At 44.0% G+C, this 12,765-nt stretch overlaps 1 non-coding gene across 1 annotated transcript; it reads right to left on the bottom strand.

Moving 5' to 3' along the window:
• Window positions 1–1,207: 1,207 nt before the first annotated feature.
• Window positions 1,208–1,293, bottom strand: trnar-ucu. The gene is given in 2 exon segments: window positions 1,208–1,243; window positions 1,257–1,293. It is a non-coding gene; the product is annotated as a tRNA-Arg (tRNA).
• Between the last annotated feature and the right edge of the window lie 11,472 nt (window positions 1,294–12,765).

The raw sequence follows: 12,765 nt of genomic DNA on the forward strand, positions 1-12,765 counted from the left end.
TTACATCACTTTTATACCTTATATAAAACGTGAGAAAACTTGAATCAGTTGGGAAGACAACCAAGAAACAAAGACATTTCAGTAGACTTTGCACCACAACGACTTTCTCCATGGGTTTGTTGGTTAGAAAAAAGGAAGCTGTCCTCTAGTGGGACTAAAACCCCATTCTTTGAAGACTATCAGCTTCATCAAAGCCCATTTGATTTTTGATTTTTGTGATCATGAGTTTATTCAAACTATAAAGACGACTCTGGTGGGATTCGAACCCACAACCTTTGAATACCTACATTCAACTAGAAGTCCAATGCGCTATCCATTGTGCCACAGAGCCCATGGAAAATCTAACTTTCTTTGCCCATTTTTTTTACATTTGCCAAGATTTAAGACCACAAGAAATAAACTACGTTTTGTAATAATGCCTCTTCTTCAGATAGGCAAAACTTTTCTAAATTATCTTTACTTTACATCAGTTTTATACCTTATATAAAAAGTGAGAAAACTTGAATCAGTTGGGAAGACAACCAAGAAACAAAGACATTTCAGTAGATTCTGCACCACAACGACTTTCTCCATGAGTTTGTTGATTAGAAAAAAGGAAACTGTCCTCTAGTGGGACTAAAACCCCATTCTTTGAAGACTATCAGCTTCATCAAATCCCATTTGATTTTTGATTTTTCTGATCGTGAGTTTATTCAAACTATAAAGACGACTCTGGTGGGATTCGAACCCAAAACCTTTGAATACCTACATTCAACTAGAAGTCCAATGCGCTATCCATTGCGCCACAGAGCCCATGGCAAATCTAACTTTCTTTGTCCATTTTTTTTACATTTGCCAAGATTTAAGACCACAAGAAATTAACTACGTTTTGTAATAATGCCTCTTCTTCAGATAGGCAAAACTTTTCTAAATTATCTTTACTTTACATCAGTTTTATACCTTATATAAAAAGTGAGAAAACTTGAATCAGTTGGGAAGACAACCAAGAAACAAAGACATTTCAGTAGACTCTGCACCACAACGACTTTCTCCATGAGTTTGTTGGTTAGAACAAAAGGAAACTGTCCTCTAGTGGGACTAAAACCCAATTCTTTGAAGACTATCAGCTTCATCAAAGCCCATTTGCGTTCTTTGAAGTCTATCAGCTTCATCAAAGCCCATTTGATTTTTGATTTTTCTGATCGTGAGTTTATTCAAACTATAAAGACGACTCTGGTGGGATTTGAACCCACAACCTTTGAATACCTACATTCAACTAGAAGTCCAATGCGCTATCCATTGCGCCACAGAGCCCACGGAAAAGCTGGCTTTCTTTGCCCATTTATTTTTTACATTTGCCAAGATTTAAGACAACAAGTATTTGAAGACTATCGGCTTCATGAAAGCCCATTTGATATTTTATTTTTCTGATCGTTAGTTTATTTGAACTATAATGACGACTCTGGTGGGATTCGTACCCACAACCTTTGAATACCTACATTCAACTAGAAGTCCAATGCGCTATCCATTGCGCCACAGAGCCCATGGCAAATCTAACTTTCTTTGCCCATTTATTTTACATTTGCCAAGATTTAAGACCACAAGAAATTAACTACGTTTTTTAATAATGCCTCTTCTTCAGATAGGCAAAACTTTTGTAAATTATCTTTACTTTACATCAGTTTTATACCTTATATAAAAAGTGAGAAAACTTGAATCAGTTGGGAAGACAACCAAGAAACAAAGACATTTCAGTAGACTTTGCACCACAACGACTTTCTCCATGAGTTTGTTGGTTAGGACAAAAGGGAACTGTCCTCTAGTGGGACTAAAACCCCATTCTTTGAAGACTATCAGCTTCATCAAAGCCCATCAAACAAGCAAAACCTGAAATTTTAAAATGGGTCTTTTTTGACTGACAACGTAATATTTTGCATAGTTTTAGTTACCATTTTGAAAAGTCTGATACGAGAGTCTGAGTTGTAAAGTTCACGATGGTTTGGTTAGAAGTACTTTTACCTATTATAAGTTTGTGGATACACTAGAACATTTTATTAAAGTGAAACAACACACATACATTATATAAAACCTGCTATAGTCAAGTAAGATCGTTGTTTCATACGATTTTCCTGCCAAAAGACAATCCATGGGGGGTGGAGCCAGCACTCATGGAAGATGGCCGCATGAGTAGCTAGCTCGCAAACGAGAAACTCTCCAAAGCCATCAGTAAGCTGCTAAAAGCCCTGAATGCCCTCTAAAAAGGGAGCCCAACCAAAGGAAATACCCCTGGGTATGGCCAAAAGAAACAGGAGGGCAACGATCGCAACCGCACCTCTGCCTTTCACGAACGTTACACACTCCCCGCTCACGCAGCAATCGCAGGCCCAAGGCAAAATGGCCTCGCAAGCCGACCAACCATGTACGAAACAAGATATTACGGAACTACGGGACTACCTAGACCAGACCAGACTACCTAGACCAGACATCACAGCTAAAATGGAGACAACTATACAAGACTTACAAGAAGAGGTCCGTAACCTGCAAGACGCGCACGAGGACCTAGAAAACAGAACGCGGAGATCCAACATACGAGTCAAAGCAGTGTCGGAGGACATCGGGGACATCGAGAAGTACATGCAAAGATATTTCGCAACGCTGGCCCCAGATCTACCGGCACAGGAACTACGTATGGAGCGCATACATCGAGCACTACGCCAAAAACCAGGACCAGGAGAACGACCGAGAGACATAGTTATAAAGATGAGATTCTACTCAGCCAAAGAAAAGATACTCCAGGCAGCCAGAAACAACCCCATCAGCCTAGACGGATCGACGCTGGAACTCTATGCGGACCTGTCTCCCACCACCCTCACCAAGCGGAGAGACATGCGACACATCACAGAGGCCCTAAGACAACACGGCATTCGCTACAGATAGGGCTTCCCCTTCAAACTACTAGCCACCCACAATGGGTTCATCCGCTCACCATCAGAGGGACCCCGATGGCTACAACGACTCGGCCTCGCAGCCCCACCTGCTATGCAACGCCAGGCGATCAGCTAAAACTGTAAGTTAAAACAAAAACTCCACCCAACGAAATCATTCCCAGGAACAGTAAGGGCTAATTTCTCAGGACAGTATATACCCGGCAAAGGAGAGGACGCATATGTAGAGCCGGAGAACTCACTGGTCAACTCTTCCCCGACCTGACCCAGGTACCCCCCACCATACATACCAAGTACTACCTTGGTATCAGCTAAAAAGCACTCCCCAATCCCCAACACCCCCGAACTGAAACGTTCATTGGTTTTAAGGTTAAACAATGGTTGTTAAAAGTTATTATGATGTTATAGAATGTATATTTGAACAATGTGTGGAAAGTACAGGGCGATCCTATGGGTACAGCAACTACAGTTTAGGAATTAAGTCAAAGGCAATTGCGCAAACGAAAACAGTACACAATGGCAGTTAATATAATTACACACAATGTTAAGGGTCTAAATATACCCCAGAAGCGGAGGCAAGCCCTAGATACTATAAGGCATGTAAAGGGGACATAGTTATGGTACAAGAAACCCACTTCAAAACAGGTCAAACCCCCAAATGGTGGGATCCCACGTTCCCGAACATATACCATGCGACACATGCAGGGAAAAGAAATGAGGTCTCTATTCTTATACATAGAAAGCTCAATTTTCAACTGCAGGAATCAATAATTGATCAAGAAGGATGGTACCTCTTCCTAAAGGGCACACTAAACACAAAAGAATGCCTATTGGGGAATGTACAGTATATGCTCCAAGCCAGGCAGATGCTCAATTCTATAAACATATAGCAACAATCCTGGACCTTAATTGGAAACCCATGGTAATAATTACGGGGGACTTTAACACCATAGCCGACAAACACATGGATCGACACCCCCCAGCTCAGATAGGGGAAACCCACCCAAATAGAACCAGACTGCAGAGCCTTATGAGGGAACACAATCTAGTCGACACCTGGAGACTAGCAAACCCCACGGGGAAAGACTATACATTCTATTCCCACCCCCATAAGACTTATACAAGGATAGACTATATAATGCTGAACCAACCCCATGCAGGCAAAATAGCGAAGTCCACCATAGGTGAAATCTCCTGGTCAGACCACGCTATAGTTACTACCACACTAGCAGACCTCCTAACAGAACGCCCCAACTATGCGTGGAGGCTCAACGAAATGCTACTCCTTATCCCTGAGGTGGTCACGAGTATACTAGCAGACCTGGAAAACTACTTCCTAGAAAATGATACTCCCACCCCTATGGTGTGGCAAGCACACAAGGCAGTAATAAGGGGCACCCTGATAAAAATTGCCGCACAGCGTAAAAGAAAAAGACAGGAAAGGATAAATAAGCTAAAAGCTGACCTAAAAAACCTAGAAACACAACACAAAATACATAGAGATAACAAAATATACCTAGAGCTGGTAAAAGTAAAAACAGAACTTAATCTAGCGCTTTCCGAGGATACATATAAGGCTATGGTATGGACAAAACAAAAATTCTTCGAAAAAGCCAACAAACCAGACACCCTACTAGCTAGGAGACTGAGAGGCCTTCGGAAAGCCCAAACAATATCTCTAATCAAATCAAAAACAGGCGCATCAAAACAGATAAATAGCGCCTTTGTAGAATTTTACTCGGAACTATATAATGGGGAAAAAACCGAACAGACAGCAAATGTTATACAGAATACTAATAGATATCTGCAGACATGCAAACTCCCAAAACTCAATCCTGATCAATTAACGTTACTAAACACCCCTATTACAACGGAGGAGATTACAGATACCATCAAAAAGAAACTCAAACCATCAAAAGCCCCGGGGCCTGGACGGCTTCACAGGGAAATACTACAAGACATTCAAGGAAATTCTGGCCCCACAGATGGCGAAATTATATAATGCATTCCTGACAGACACCCCCATCCCCCCAGAAATGCTAATATCTCAAATAATAGTAATACATAAAGAAGGTAAAGACCCCAAACTTTGCTCAAGCTACCGCCCAATCTCATTAATAAATACCGACATAAAAATCTTTGCAAAGATATTGGCAGAACGCCTCAACCTGCTCCTACCAAATCTGATACACTCAGACCAGGTAGGCTTTGTTAGAGGCCGAGATGCAGCAGATAACATAAGGAGAACAATAAACATAATAGACCAAGTGCATCTCAGCAAACAACAAACAATTCTATTATCGTTAGACGCCGGTAAGGCATTCGACCGCGTAGACTGGCGGTACCTAAACACCACCCTGAGGCCCATTCCTCAACGCAATTAAACGCCTCTATACCAACCCGAAAGCCGAAGTCAAGACGGGTTCATTAAGGTCACACCCCTTTGAAATCAGGAGTGGCACAAGACAAGGGTGCCCCCTGTCACCCCTCCTTTTTGCGTTATGCATCGAACCTCTAGCTCAGACAGTAAGAACAAATCCAGACATCACGGGGGTAACAATTGGCAAGGACACCTATAAACTAAGTTTATTCGCGGACGATATACTACTAACACTGACTAACCCGCAGATAGCCATCCCCAACTTATATAGAGAACTAGACAAATTCGGCAAAATATCAGGGTACAAAATAAACTTAACAAAATGTGAAGCTCTGAACCTACACATACCCCAGGAGAGAGCAATGGCAATGGCCCAATCTTTCCACTTTAAATGGAAGTCAACAGCAATTAAATACCTGGGGGTAATGATCACTAAGAACACACAGGATCTATCAAAACATAATTATACCCCCTTGATAGAAAGGCTAAAAAGGGATATACAGCAATGGCAAGGGTATAGTATATCATGGCTGGGCCGCATATACTGCTTAAAAATGAACATATTAGCCAGAATCTTGTACCTTTTTCGCACCCTCCCAATCAAATACCCAAAAATAGAGGGTAAATCACTACAACGTACTATGGATAAATTCATCTGGGAAGGGAAAAAAGCAAGAATAAGCAGGAAACAACTACAGAAAAGTAAATATAAAGGAGGCTTAGGGGTCCCAGATCTGTTTGGATACTACAAAGCAGCCCAACTTGCCCAAATACAAGCGTGGCACATGGTAGAAGGGCAACCACGATGGTAGTGCTGGGCGGTATACCGGTTTAACCGGTAAACCGGTTTTTTAAAAAAAAACGGTATGAGTTTTAAACATACCGCTATACCGGTATGCGCGCCTCCTGTTGTTTTTCTCCAATCACATCCGGGTTGCGCCCGTGCGTACGTGACGTCGGCGCGCATGTGACGTCAGCGCGCACGCGACGTCGCTAGGACGCATCGCTGGAGCTGGAGGAACCACAAGTTGGGTAAGTTCTGCTGGGGGGTTGTGGCTGGGGGGGTGGGGGGTTGGGGGGTTGGGGCTGGGGGGGTTGTGGCTGGGGTTGGGGGGGTTGTGGCTGGGGTTGGGGGGGCTGGCTCGGGGGGTTGTGGCTGGGGTTGGGGGGGCTGGGGTTGTTGTTGGGGTTGTTGGGGGGGGTGGGGGGCCACCAATATTTATTATTTATTATTTATTTATATACCGTCAAATACCGTGATACCGATATAATTTTGAAAAATACCGTGATATAAATTTTTGGTCATACCGCCCAGCTCTACACGATGGGTTGCACTAGAACAAGCGCTGATCCAAGATACAAAATTGCCTGAGATAATGTGGAAACCCACTCCCCCAGCACTCCTAAAACACGGGCCATCATGTATACCCCACTCATTACGACTGTGGGCAAACTACAAATATAGAGACAAACTATGCAAACCGCAATCACTAATGACACCACTATTTCCTACCAGGGACTAAAACATCTGATTTCAGATGGTGGATACAGAACGGAATTACAAAAATAGGAGACTTGCTTACTGGGAGCAGAGTCAAGTCATTCAATACCATGAAAGAGAAATATGACATCCCCATGCGTGAACATTATCGATATCTACAACTAACACACTGGGTGAAAACCTTCCTGAGGGAAGGATGCGACGGAATCCACACGAAATATGAAACTGAATGCAAAAAAGGTCTGAAAAGTAGGGGTACTTTGTCCCGCATATACTACCATATGATACACGAAATTGGGAGCAACCCCCCTAACTTTCAAGAACAATGGTCCACGGACCTAAAACAACCCATAGACGATGAAGCATGGGAAGAGGTATATGAGAATATTACTAAAATCTCAACTAATACCCTACTAAAAGAAAATGGCTATAAAACCATTGCCCGGTGGTACACGACACCGCAAAAACTACACAAAATACAAAGCAATATACCTCCCACATGCTTCAGAGGCTGCGGGGAGATAGGCACATATATGCACATGTGGTGGGAATGCCCACAAGCAAAGAAGGTGTGGGAGCTAACCTTTCAGGAAATCAACGCATGCTATGGTTTGTCTCTGCTTCCAGAACCACAAATCGCCCTCCTTAACCTATTCCCAGAAGGGGCCTACTACAGTGAAAATACCAAACGCCTGATAATCAAAATATGCTCAGCCACAAGAATCACCATAGCTAGACACTGGAAAGGCCCAATCCCCCAAACATGGACGGCAATAGGTGCCAAACTGGGGGACATTATGGTAATGGAAAAAAATTACAGCATTGGTGAACAATAAAGTACAAAAATTTAGAGAAACGTGGCACCCATATTTAAGCAGGCACCCTATCAATACAGGTATACATCAGGACCCATATTGATGTACCCAAAAAACAATAGAACAACACAAGAACCCTAATGGACACCTAATACCCTCCAAGGAGCAGAAATAAACAGTCAGTCTGACTGAGTTCAAGCCATGTTAATAGTGTCCCAACAATGGAGTTTCCAATCCACGAGTAGGGACATGAGAACATACCCAACACTTAGCTAGGATAGGCATAGACCCATGACGTCTGGTTGTCACTCCCCTCTATCCATACACAGGTATCCACCTATGGATCGGAAAATAAACAAAATTTGTATCTCCCCCACATAAAACCAACAGTTACTTTCCCTGCTCTTGGACTTTTGTGGATCCTTTGCTGCTGTAGGAGCAATTCAGACCTTTTGACTTAGTAATGGGACCTATATTATTATCTGCAGCTTGCATTTCTTGAGGCACGAATACAGTTTTCTAACAATTATCGCTGCTCTTATAGTACAGTTATTTATTACTGCCTCCTGTACATACAAGTCCATTCTCTCCAATGAGGTCAGTTTCCCCTGTTACATACTTATCACATATTTACTTCCAGGAGTAATTTTCATGATTCCCGTATCTGTCTGTTACTATCAGGACCTGCCTGTGCTTAAACTCTAGACTGTATGGCAAACTGGTTGAACTGGCAAACTGGACTGTATGGCAAACCTTGTCGAGCCACTGCAGACTATGAACTCCAGAATATTGTTAAATAATTTTCAGCTCCTATTTGTTCATGCTCACCTCCTCCTCCACCAGTAAGCCCAGGTGTTTGCAATTTGGCAATCAATGGGCTTTATAAGCTTGTTACAAGCAACTCCTGGTTGCTTGATCATCAAAGCCTTTTATCTTGATCCACTGCCTGTGTTCCTGCTTGACTCCTGCCCATGTTCCTGCCTGATTCCTGCTCGTGTTCCTGCCTGATTCCTGCTCGTGTTCCTGCCTGATTCCTGCCCATGTTCCTGCCTGATTCCTGCTCGTGTTCCTGCCTGATTCCTGCTCGTGTTCCTGCCTGATTCCTGCTCGTGTTCCTGCCTGATTCCTGCCCATGTTCCTGCCTGATTCCTGCTCGTGTTCCTGCCTGATTCCTGCTCGTGTTCCTGCCTGATTCCTGCCCGTGTTCCTGCCTGATTCCTGCCCGTGTTCCTGCCTGATTCCTGCTCGTGTTCCTGCCTGATTCCTGCTCGTGTTCCTGCCTGATTCCTGCTCGTGTTCCTGCCTGATTCCTGCCCATGTTCCTGCCTGATTCCTGCTCGTGTTCCTGCCTGATTCCTGCTCGTGTTCCTGCTTGACTCCTGCCCATGTTCCTGCCTGATTCCTGCTCGTGTTCCTGCCTGATTCCTGCTCGTGTTCCTGCCTGTGTTCTTGCCTAATTCCTGCCTGGCTATACCCTGTTCCTCTGTTCTTGTTCCTGACCTCAGTTGGATCTCCTGGTCCTCAACCTGTTTATTGACTTCTCTTTGTCTTCAGCCTGCCCCGGACAACTGCCTGTTATTCGGACCCTCCTTGCTTGCTGCCAGTCCAGACCCTGCTATAAGACATTCCTTTGTGTTCTTGATGCCCAGATTGTAAATGTTTTCATTGAGCAGGTACTTGAAGTTCTGTGTCCTAATACTTGCCCATCCATCAACAAATTCATTCTGGTGCTTTCCAGTACGGGCATATACACATGCCACTTGAACGTCTCGTGTTTTGGAAATTTTCCAAACATTATATGAAATGTCTGCAGATCCAGGCCACAGCATGGTGGATTGTCAAATTATCTCACATCAGTGCTTTTTTTTGTAATGGAAGATGGGGAAAGGGTCATCAGAGGTTTCTCCAGAATGTCATTTAAACCGTACTATTGTTGAGAACAACAGAATCCCTTAATAAGAAGAGCGTCCCAGTAGTGTTACAATGCACATGGGGATCCTTAGCTACATAGTAACATAGTAAGTTAGGTTGAAAAAATAGGGACGTCCATCACGTTCAACCATAATGCCTATATATAACCTGCCTAACTGCTAGTTGATCCAGAGGAAGGCAAAAACCCCATCTGAAGCCTCTCTAATTTGCCCCAGAGGGGAAAAAACTCCTTCCTGACTCCAAGATGGCAATCGGAATGGCCCCAGGGGCAACTTGTACTAAGAGCCCCTTCTTAAAGCTATATAATGTATAAGCCATTACGACTGATTCGGGGAGGGGGATCCCACAACTTCACAGCTCTCACAGTAACAAATCCTTTCCCAATATTTAAACGGAACCTCCCTTCTTCTAAACGGAGTGGGTGCCCTCGTGCCCGTTGGAAGGCCCTACTGGTAAATAAAACATTAGAGAGGTTATTATATGATCCCCTTATATATTTATACATAGTTATCATGTCCCCCCTTAAGCGCCTCTTCCCCAGTGTAAACAAACCCAACTTAGCCAACACTTTCCCCTGTCTCTGCCCCTATATATTAGGTACCTACCTAGTGCTACCAACCCCTATTTCTGTAGGGAAATGAGAGCAGGGCAGGCAGTAACCCTTCCAACACTTTTCCCTGTCTCTGCCCCTATATATAAGGTACCTACCTAGTGCTACCAACCCCTATTTCTGTAGGGAAATGAGAGCAAGGCAGGCAGTAACCCTTCCAACACTTTCCCCTGTCTCTGCCCCTATATATTAGGTACCTACCTAGTGCTACCAACCCCTATTTCTGTAGGGAAATGAGAGCAGGGCAGGCAGTAACCCTTCCAACACTTTCCCCTGTCTCTGCCCCTATATAATACGTACCTACCTAGTGCTACCAACCCCTATTTCTGTAGAGAAATGAGAGCAGGGCAGGCAGTAACCCTTCCAACACTTTCCCCTGTCTCTGCCCCTATATATTAGGTACCTACCTAGTGCTACCAACCCCTATTTCTGTAGGGAAATGAGAGCAGGGCAGGCAGTAACCCTTCCAACACTTTCCCCTGTCTCTGCCCCTATATATTAGGTACCTACCTAGTGCTACCAACCCCTATTTCTGTAGGGAAATGAGAGCAGGGCAGGCAGTAACCCTTCCAACACTTTCCCCTGTCTCTGCCCCTATATATTAGGTACCTACCTAGTGCTACCAACCCCTATTTCTGTAGGGAAATGAGAGCAGAGCAGGCAGTAACCCTTCCAACACTTTCCCCTGTCTCTGCCCCTATATATTAGGTACCTACCTAGTACTACCAACCCCTATTTCTGTAGGGAAATGAAAGCAGGGCAGGCAGTAACCCTTCCAACACTTTCCCCTGTCTCTGCCCCTATATATTAGGTACCTACCTAGTACTAGCAACCCCTATTTCTGTAGGGAAATGAGAGCAGGGCAGGCAGTAACCCTTCCAACACTTTCCCCTGTCTCTGCCCCTATATATTAGGTAAATAAGTGGAACAGCCATGGCACTAGGCAGCATTATGAAGCACGGGTCCATTTGCCATAAGCTGTAACTGTCACTGTCAAAGATGCTCAGGGTCCAAGATGGGTGTGAGGAGGGAGGGAGGCTGTAAGCTCTGTTGCCATGGAGATAATGACGAACTGTGAGTACCACAGACAGAAGCATGGGGGAGCCAGTGATCCTTCCAGTGGGTGCAAGATGGAGACGTGGGTCTCCCCGGGAAAATCTTGCATTTTCCTGAATGATGAATTTGGTGCTGAGTAAACACATTGTCATTAAAAGGAGCCAGGTAGCCGGAGGGCATTTATGATGAAGCATCAGACTGGGGAGTCCATCATGACCTTGTCCAGCAGGTAAGGATTCCTGGCATCATGGCCACCTTATTCGTATGGGGGGGGGTTTGGAAAAATACATACGGTTGTAGGAAAATATAGGGCAGGATGATGTAGCCCCAGGCAATGAATATAGCAATAAACAGAATGCAGAGTGATGGGCCCTAAATTCACAGGGAGGTATCATCCAATTAGAGCCGGGTGTTTAGTGGGGCTGAGACATGGGCGACCTACCAGCCCAGTACTTACTGTGCAGAGCTGCACTGCAGCTACACCCCAGGGAAAGGTGAAGACCCTCCATTGGTTGCCCATTTGGTCAGTCTTGTAGCCACCCAGCCACTGATCATTTATGCCAATAGGGCAGATATATAAAAGATACAGGCAGGATGGTCTTTGACAGCCCTAAATAAATGGCCTTGTTACTGTCACACATTGTGTATAGTAAGGCAAGAAAGTGTCAGGGAAAAACAACTGCCAACTATAGGACAGTGTTAATAGGAAAGCAGGGACAGCACTCTAGGGCCCAAGTGCTTTATGGGGGTCCCCTAGTCTTACATATGGATCTACAATATACTTTTCTAAAAGGTACACATTCCCATATGCACATACATAGATCTTTCTGTTTGCGGCTACAATGCTTCCCATTGTCCAGCAGAGGGAGTTCCTTCTATGAGTATAACTTTTATAAAGAAAATATTACTGAGCGGTAAAAATAATGGCCCCTGAAACTTTTTACCCATCATTACCTTAAACTTTATGGGTATAGATCATTGTGTGCCCAGAACATTCCTTCCCTGTATATTTGTATTTATACATATGGGTAGGGGGTGCCATAGTGTTTCCCTTAGACAGTACAGTATGGGGGTACAGCTTATTGTGTGCCCAGAACATTCCTTCTCTGTTTATTTGTATTTATACATATGGGTAGGGGGTGCCATAGTGTTTCCCTTAGACAGTACAGTATGGGGGTACAGCTTATTGTGTGCCCAGAACATTCCCTCTCTGTATATTTGTATTTATACATATGGGTAGGGGGTGCCATAGTGTTTCCCTTAGACAGTACAGTATGGGGGTACAGCTTATTGTGTGCCCAGAACATTCCTTCTCTGTATATTTGTATTTATACATATGGGTAGGGGGTGCCATAGTGTTTCCCTTAGACAGTACAGTATGGGGGTACAGCTTATTGTGTGCCCAGAACATTCCTTCTCTGTATATTTGTATTTATACATATGGGTAGGGGGTGCCATAGTGTTTCCCTTAGACAGTACAGTATGGGGGTACAGCTTATTGTGTGCCCAGAACATTCCTTCTCTGTATATTTGTATTTATACATATG

The sequence above is a fragment of the Xenopus tropicalis genome, chromosome 3 (assembly GCF_000004195.4).
Source record: "Xenopus tropicalis strain Nigerian chromosome 3, UCB_Xtro_10.0, whole genome shotgun sequence".
Taxonomy (NCBI): Eukaryota; Metazoa; Chordata; class Amphibia; order Anura; family Pipidae; genus Xenopus; species Xenopus tropicalis.